Raw genomic sequence first — 7793 nt, 5'->3', positions numbered from 1 at the left:
GGGGGGCTATATATATAGGAGGGGGGGTCCGGCGACTTGGGGGAGGTGCAAGCCGGGCGGAGCGGCTCCCGTGTCCGCCATGGACACGGCGCGGCGGCGGGGCGTCGTGCGAGGAGAGGAGACGACGGGCGTGGGCCGGCGGCCTGGCTCGGCTGGGCTCGGCCCAGTCGGGCGCAGCGCAGTTTTTTTTTAAACGTTCCACGGAAAATAATTCATAGAAAAATAAATAAAAGTCCAAAAAAGATAAAACAAATTTTCCCCGTCTAGTTAGAAAATCTAGAATAGGGTGAATATTTTTTTGACACAAAATAAATTTTGAAAACATGCAATATTTTTTTAATGCAAATAAAATCCGAATAAAATCCAACAAATGATTTTAACACTTTTCCTCCAGTATTTCAATTGTTTTGGAGAAGTCATATTTTCTCCTCTCGTTTATTTTGAAATGAAATATTTTTCCGGAGAGAAAATAATTAAAACCAAAATCCTCGTTTTATAATTTGATGAAAATCAAATATGAAAATTCGAGAAAATCCCCAACTCTCTCCGAGGGTCCTTGAGTTGCTTAGGATTTATCGAGGATTTGTCAAAATGCAATAAAATATGATATGCAATGATGATCTATGTATAACATACCAAATTGAAAATTTGGGATGTTACAGTAGGCCCGCCCCCACCCTTGTGGGCCCCACGTAGCTTCACCGACCTACATCTTTCGCCTATATATACTATTATACCCTAAAAACATCCAAGGGAGCCACGAAACCACTTTTCCACTGCTGCAACCTTCTGTACCCGTGAGATCCCATCTTGGGGCCTTTTCCGGTGATCTGCCGGAGGGGGATTCGATCACGGAGGGCTTCTACATCAACACCATAGCCTCTCCGATGATGTGTGAGTAGTTTACCATAGACCTTTAGGTCCATAGTTATTAGCTAGATGGCTTCTTCTCTCTCTTTGGATCTCAATACAAAGTTCTCCTCGATCTTCTTGGAGATCTATTCGATGTAATTCTTTTTGCGGTGTGTTTGCCGAGATCCGATGAATTGTGGGTTTATGAACTTGATTATCTATGAATATTATTTGATTATTCTCTGAATTCTTATATGCCTGATTTGATATCTTTGCAAGTCTCTTCGAATTATCGGTTTAGTTTGGCCGACTAGATTGATCTTTCCTGCAATGGGAGAAGTGCTTAGCTTTGGGTTCAATCTTGCGGTGCTCGACCCAGTGACAGAAAGGGAAACGACACGTATTGTATTGTTGCCATCGAGGATAAAAAGATGGGGTTTATATCATATTGCTTGAGTTTATCCCTCTACATCATGTCATATTGCCTAATGCCTTGCTCCGTTCTTATGAACTTAATACTCTAGATGCATGTTGGATAGCGGTCGATTTGTGGAGTAATAGTAGTAGATGCAGAATCGTTTCGGTCTACTTGCCACAGACGTGATGCCTATATTCATGATCATTGCCTTAGATATCATCATAACTATGCACTATTCTATCAATTGCTCAACAGTAATTTATTCACCCACCGTAATATATGCTATCTTGAGAGAAGCCACTAGTGAAACCTATGGCCCCCGGGTCTACTTTACATCATATAAGTTTCCGATCTATAATTCTAGTTTATTATTTTGCAATCTTTATTTACCAATCTATACAACAAAAATACCAAAAATATTTATCTTATTATCTTTATCAGATCTCACTCTTGCAAGTGGCCGTGAAGGGATTGACAACCCCTTTATCGCGTTGGTTGCAAGGTTCTTGATTGTTTGTGCAGGTACTAGGCGATTTGTGTGTAGTCTCCTACTGGATTGATACCTTGGTTCTCAAAAACTGAGGGAAATACTTACGCTACTTTGCTGCATCACCCTTTCCTCTTCAAGGGAAAACCAATGCATGCTCAAGAGGTAGCAAGAAGGATTTCTGGCGCCGTTGCCGGGGAGATCTACACTCAAGTCAAGACATACCAAGTGCCCATCACAAACTCTTATCCCTCGCATTACATTATTTGCCATTTGCCTCTCATTTTCCTCTCCCCCACTTCACCTTTGCCGTTTTATTCGCCCCTTTTTCCGTTCGTCTCTTTCCGCTTGCCTCTATTGTGTCCGTGTGTTAGTTCATTTATTTCGCTTCCATGGCTAGCTCTTTCTCCCTTCCTTCGTCTGCTGATTTTGAAGTCCTCCACTTCAAACAATGACAAGGAGAAAACTTAAAAGATGCTTGGTATAGGATGGTAGAATCTTATCGTAGTTGCACTATAGAGGGCGATTTCAAGATTTTACTTCGCAATTTTTATGTTGGGCTAACCATATCCCATAGACAACTCCTTGATTTTGCCGCCAAAGGGAATTTTATTGAAGTTGATCCTAGTATTGCTTATGAAATTGTAGAGGGGATAGTAGGAGTACTTCCCCCACAAAAGGGACTTCACCTTACTCAAGAAGGAACCCAAATCTTAGAGAAATTATGCGAATTGAAAAAAATCTATTGAACCTCTTAAAAATGTTGGTGGGAATCGTAACCGCATGAATACGTTGATTACACTTTGCAATAAGCGGTTGGATGCTCTAGATCTAAAGATCTCTGAGCATGAAGGAAAACGTAAGGAACCTCCCGGATCCAAGCATAACTCCATTAAAAAGATAAATACCAAAGAAGACAATACCTAGATCTATTCTTCTTTTTATGCCTAGCTAGGGGCGTTAAACGATAGCGCTTGTTGGGAGGCAACCCAATTTTATTCTTTGTGTCTTGTTTTTTGTTTCTGTTTAGTAATAAATAATCCTCTAGCCTCTGTTTATACGTGTTTTTATGTTTTAATTAGTGTTTGTGCCACGTAGAACCAATAGGATCTTCTTGGGTGATAGTTGTTTGATCTTGCTGAAAAAGACTGACACTTTACGCTCACAAAAATAATTGTTAAAATTCACCAGAACGTGATAAAATACCAATTATTTTTGCAGTAGATCAATTTACAAATTATCCAGGGTTTCCTAGGTTTTTAGAATTTTTGGAGTTCCAGAAGTATTCGAACAAATCAGATTGCTACAGACTATTCTGTTTTTGACAGATTCTATTTTTCGTGTGTTGTTTGCTTATTTTGCTAGTATCAGGGGGTATGAACCATAGAGAAGTTGGAATACAGTAGGTTTAACACCAATATAAATAAAGAATGAGTTCATTACAGTACCTTAAAGTTTTGGTTTGTTTTCTTATACTAACGGAGCTCATGAGATTTTCTGTTGAGTTTTGTGTTGTGAAGTTTTCAAGTTTTTGGGTAAAGATTTGATGGATTATGGAATAAGGAGTGGCAAGAGCCTAAGCTTGGGGATTCCCAAGGCACCCCAAGGTAAAATTCAAGGACAAGCAAAAGTCTAAGCTTGGGGATGCCCTGGAAGGCATCCCCTCTTTCGTCTTTGTCTATCGGTAACTTTACTTGAGGCTATATTTTTATTCACCACATGATATGTGTTTTGCTTGGAGCGTATTGTATGATTTGAGTCTTTGCTTTTTAGTTTACCACAATCATCCTTCCTGTACACACCTTTTGGGAGAGACACACATGAATCGGAATTTATTAGAATACTCTATGTGCTTCACTTATATCTTTTGAGCTATATAATTTTGCTCTAGTGCTTCACTTATACCTTTTTAGAGCACGGTGGTGGTTTTATTTTATAGAAATTATTGATCTCTCATGCTTCACTTATATTATTTTGAGAGTCTTTTAGAACAGCATGGTAATTTGCTTTGGCTATAAAATTAGTCCTAATATGATAGGCATCCAAGATGGGTATAAGAAAAACTTTCATATAGAATGCATTGAATACTATGATAAGTTTGATACTTGATAGTTGTTTTGAGATATAAAGGTGGTAATGTTAGTGTCATGTTAGTTGGGTAATTGTGGAACTGAGAAATACTTGTGTTGAGGATTGCAAGTCCCGTAGCATGCACGTATGGTAAATGTTGTGTGACAAATTTGAAGCATGGGGTGTTTTTTGATTGCTTTCCTTATGAGTGGAGGTCGGGGACGAGCGATGGTCTTTTCCTACCAATCTATCCCTCTAGGAGCATGCCCGTAGTGCTTAGTCTTGATGACTTGTAGATTTTTGCAATAAGTGTGTGAGTTCTTTATGACTAATGTTGAGTCCATGGATTATACGCGCTCTCACCCTTCCATCATTGCTAGCCTCTTCGGTACCATGCATTGCCCTTTCTCACCTCGAGAGTTGGTGCAAACTTCGCCGGTGCATCCAAACCCCGTGATATGATACGCTCTATCACACATAAGCCTCCTTATATCTTCCTCAAAACAGCCACCATACCTACCTATTATGGCATTTCCATAGCCATTCCGAGATATATTGCCATGCAACTTGCCACTGTTCCGTTTATTATTACACACTCCATCATTGTCATACTGCTTTGCGTGATCATGTAGTTGACATCGTATTTGTGGCAAAGCCACCTTCATAATTCTTTCATACATGTCGCTCTTGATTCATTGCATATCCCGGTACACCGCCGGAGGCATTCACATAGAGTCATATTTTGTTCTAAGTATCGAGTTGTAATTCTTGAGTTGTAAATAAATAGAAGTGTGATGATTTTCATTATTAGAGCATTGTCCCATGTGAGGAAAGGATGATGGAGACTATGATTCCCCCATAAGTCGGGATGAGACTCCGGACGAAAAAAAGAGAGGCCAAAGAAGCCCAAATAAAAAAAGAGGCCAAATAAGCCCAAACAAAAAAATGAGAAAAAAAGAGAGAAGGGAAAATGTTACTATCCTTTTTCCACACTAGTGCTTCAAAATAGCACCATGATCTTCATGATAGAGAGTTTCTTATTTTGTCACTTTCATATACTAGTGGGAATTTTTCATTATAGAACTTGGCTTGTATATTCCAATGATGGGCTTCCTCAAAATGCCCTAGGTCTTCGTGAGCAAGCAAGTTGGATGCACACCCACTTAGTTTCTTTTGATGAGCTTTTCATATATTTATAGCTCTAGTGCATCTGTTGCATGGCAATCCCTACTCCTCGCATTGACATCAATTGATGGGCATCTCCTTACCCCGTTGATTAGCCGCGTCAATGTGAGACTTTTTCCCTTTTTGTCTTCTCACATAACCCCCATCATCATATGCTATTCCACCCATAGTGCTATGTCCATGGCTTGCGCTCATATATTGCGGAAAAGTTGAAAGAGTTTGAAAAGGCTAAGTATGAAACAATTGCTTGGCTTGTCATCGGGGTTGTGCATGATGGGAGCATTTTGTATGACGAAAATGAAGCATGGCCAAACTATATGATTTTGTAGGGATAAGCTTTCTTTGGCTATGTTATTTTGATAAGACATAATTGCTTGGTTAGCATGCTTGAAGTATTACTATTTTTATGTCAATATTAAAACTTTGTCTAGAATCTTTTGGATCTAAACATTCATGCCACAATGAAGAGAATTACATTTAAAAATTATGTTCGGTAGCATTCCACATCAAAAATTCTGCTTTATCATTTACCTACTCGAGGACGAGCAGGAATTAAGCTTGGGGATGCTTGATACGTCTCCAACGTATCTATAATTTTTTATTGTTCCATGCTATCATATTATCAGTTTTGGATGTTTAATGGGCTTTAATATGCTCTCTTATATTATTTTTGGGACTAACCTATTAATCGAAGGCCCAGTGCAAATTGTTGTTTCTTTGCCTATTTCAGTGTTTCACAGAAAAGGAATATCAAACGGAATCCAAACAGAACGGAACCTTCGCGAGGATCTTTTTTGGAACAAACGCAATCCAGGAGACTTGGAGTGGAAGTCAAGGAAGCAACGAAGTGGCCACGAGGCAGGAGGGCGCGCCCAGGGGGGTAGGCGCGCCCCCACCCTCATGGGCCCCTCGTAGCTCCACCGACCTACTTCTTTCGCCTATATATACTCTTATACCCCGAAAATATCCAGGGGAGCCATGAAACCACTTTTCCACCGCCGCAACCTGCTGTACCCATGAGATCCCATCTTTAGGCCTTTTCCGGCGATTTGCCGGAGGGGGATTCGATCATGGAGGGCTTCTACATCAACACCATAGCCTCTCCGATGATGTGTGAGTAGTTTACCACAGACCTTCGGGTCCATAGTTATTAGCTAGATGGCTTCTTCTCTCTTTTTGGATCTCAATACAAAGTTCTCCTCGATCTTCTTGGAGATCTATTTGATGTAATTCTTTTTGCGGTGTGTTTGCTGAGATCCGATGAATTGTGGGTTTATGAACTTGATTATCTATGAATATTATTTGATTCTTCTCTGAATTCTTATATGCATGATTTAATATCTTTGCAAGTCTCTTCGAACTATCAGTTTAGTTTGGTCTACTAGATTGATCTTTCTTGCAATGGGAGAAGTGCTTAGCTTTGGGTTCAATCTTGCGGTGCTCGATCCCAGTGACAGAAAGGGAAATGACATGTATTGTATTGTTTCCATCGAGGATAAAAAGATGGGGTTTATATCATATTGCTTGAGTTTATCCCTCTACATCATGTCATATTGCCTAATGCGTTACTATGTTCTTATGAACTTAATACTCTAGATGCATGCTGGATAGCGGTCGATGTGTGGAGTAATAGTAGTAGATGCAGAATCGTTCCGGTCTACTTGTCACGAACGTGATGCCTATATTCATGATCATTGCGTTAGATATCATCATAACTATGCACTATTCTATCAATTGCTCGACAGTAATTTGTTCACCCACCATAATATATGCTATCTTGAGAGAAGCCACTAGTGAAACCTATGGCCCCCGGGTCTACTTTACATCATATAAGTTTCCGATCTATAATTCTAGTTTATTATTTTGCAATCTTTATTTTCCAATCTATACAACAAAAATACCAAAAATATTTATCATATTATCTTTATCAGATCTCACTTTTGCAAGTTGCCGTGAAGGGATTGACAACCCCTTTATCACCTGGTTGCAAGGTTCTTGATTGTTTGTGCAGGTACTAGGCGATTTGCATGTAGTCTCCTACTGGATTGATACCTTGGTTCTCAAAAATTGAGGGAAATACTTACGCTACTTTTCTGCATCACCCTTTCCTCTTCAAGGGAAAACCAACGCGTGCTCAAGAGGTAGCAATGAGCGATGGTCTTTTCCTACCAATCTATCCCCCTATGGGCATGCGTAGTAGTACTTTGCTTCGAGGGCTAATAAACTTTTGCAATAAGTATATGAGTTCTTTATGACTAATGTGAGTCCATGGATTATACGCACTCTTACCTTTCCGCAATTTGCTAGCCTCTACGGTACCGTGCATTGCCCTTTCTCACATCGAGACGTGGTGCAAACTTCGCAGGTGCATCCAAACCCCATGATATGATCCACTCTGTCACACATAATCCTTATTATATCTTCCTCAAAACAGCCGCCATACCTACCTATTATGGCTTTTCCATGGCCATTCCGAGATATATTGCCATGCAACTTCCACCGCTTCCATTTGATGACTTGAGCATTCATTGTCATATTGCTTTGTATGATCATATAGCTGACATAGTAGTTGTGGCTCAGCCACCGTTCATCCTTTTTTATACATGTTATGCTAGATCATTGCACATCCTCGTACATTGCCAGAGGCATTCATATAAAGTCATACTTTGTCATAGGTATCGAGTTGTAATTTTTATTTCTTTTGAGTTATAAGTAAATAGAAGTGTGATGATCATCATTATTCATTTTTAGAGCAGTGCCCCAGTGAGAAAAGGATGATGG

The sequence above is a fragment of the Triticum aestivum genome, chromosome 4D (assembly GCF_018294505.1).
Source record: "Triticum aestivum cultivar Chinese Spring chromosome 4D, IWGSC CS RefSeq v2.1, whole genome shotgun sequence".
NCBI classification, from domain to species: domain Eukaryota; kingdom Viridiplantae; phylum Streptophyta; class Magnoliopsida; order Poales; family Poaceae; genus Triticum; species Triticum aestivum.
The sequence above is the reverse complement of the archived record's forward strand: the minus strand, read 5'-3'. Positions refer to the sequence as shown.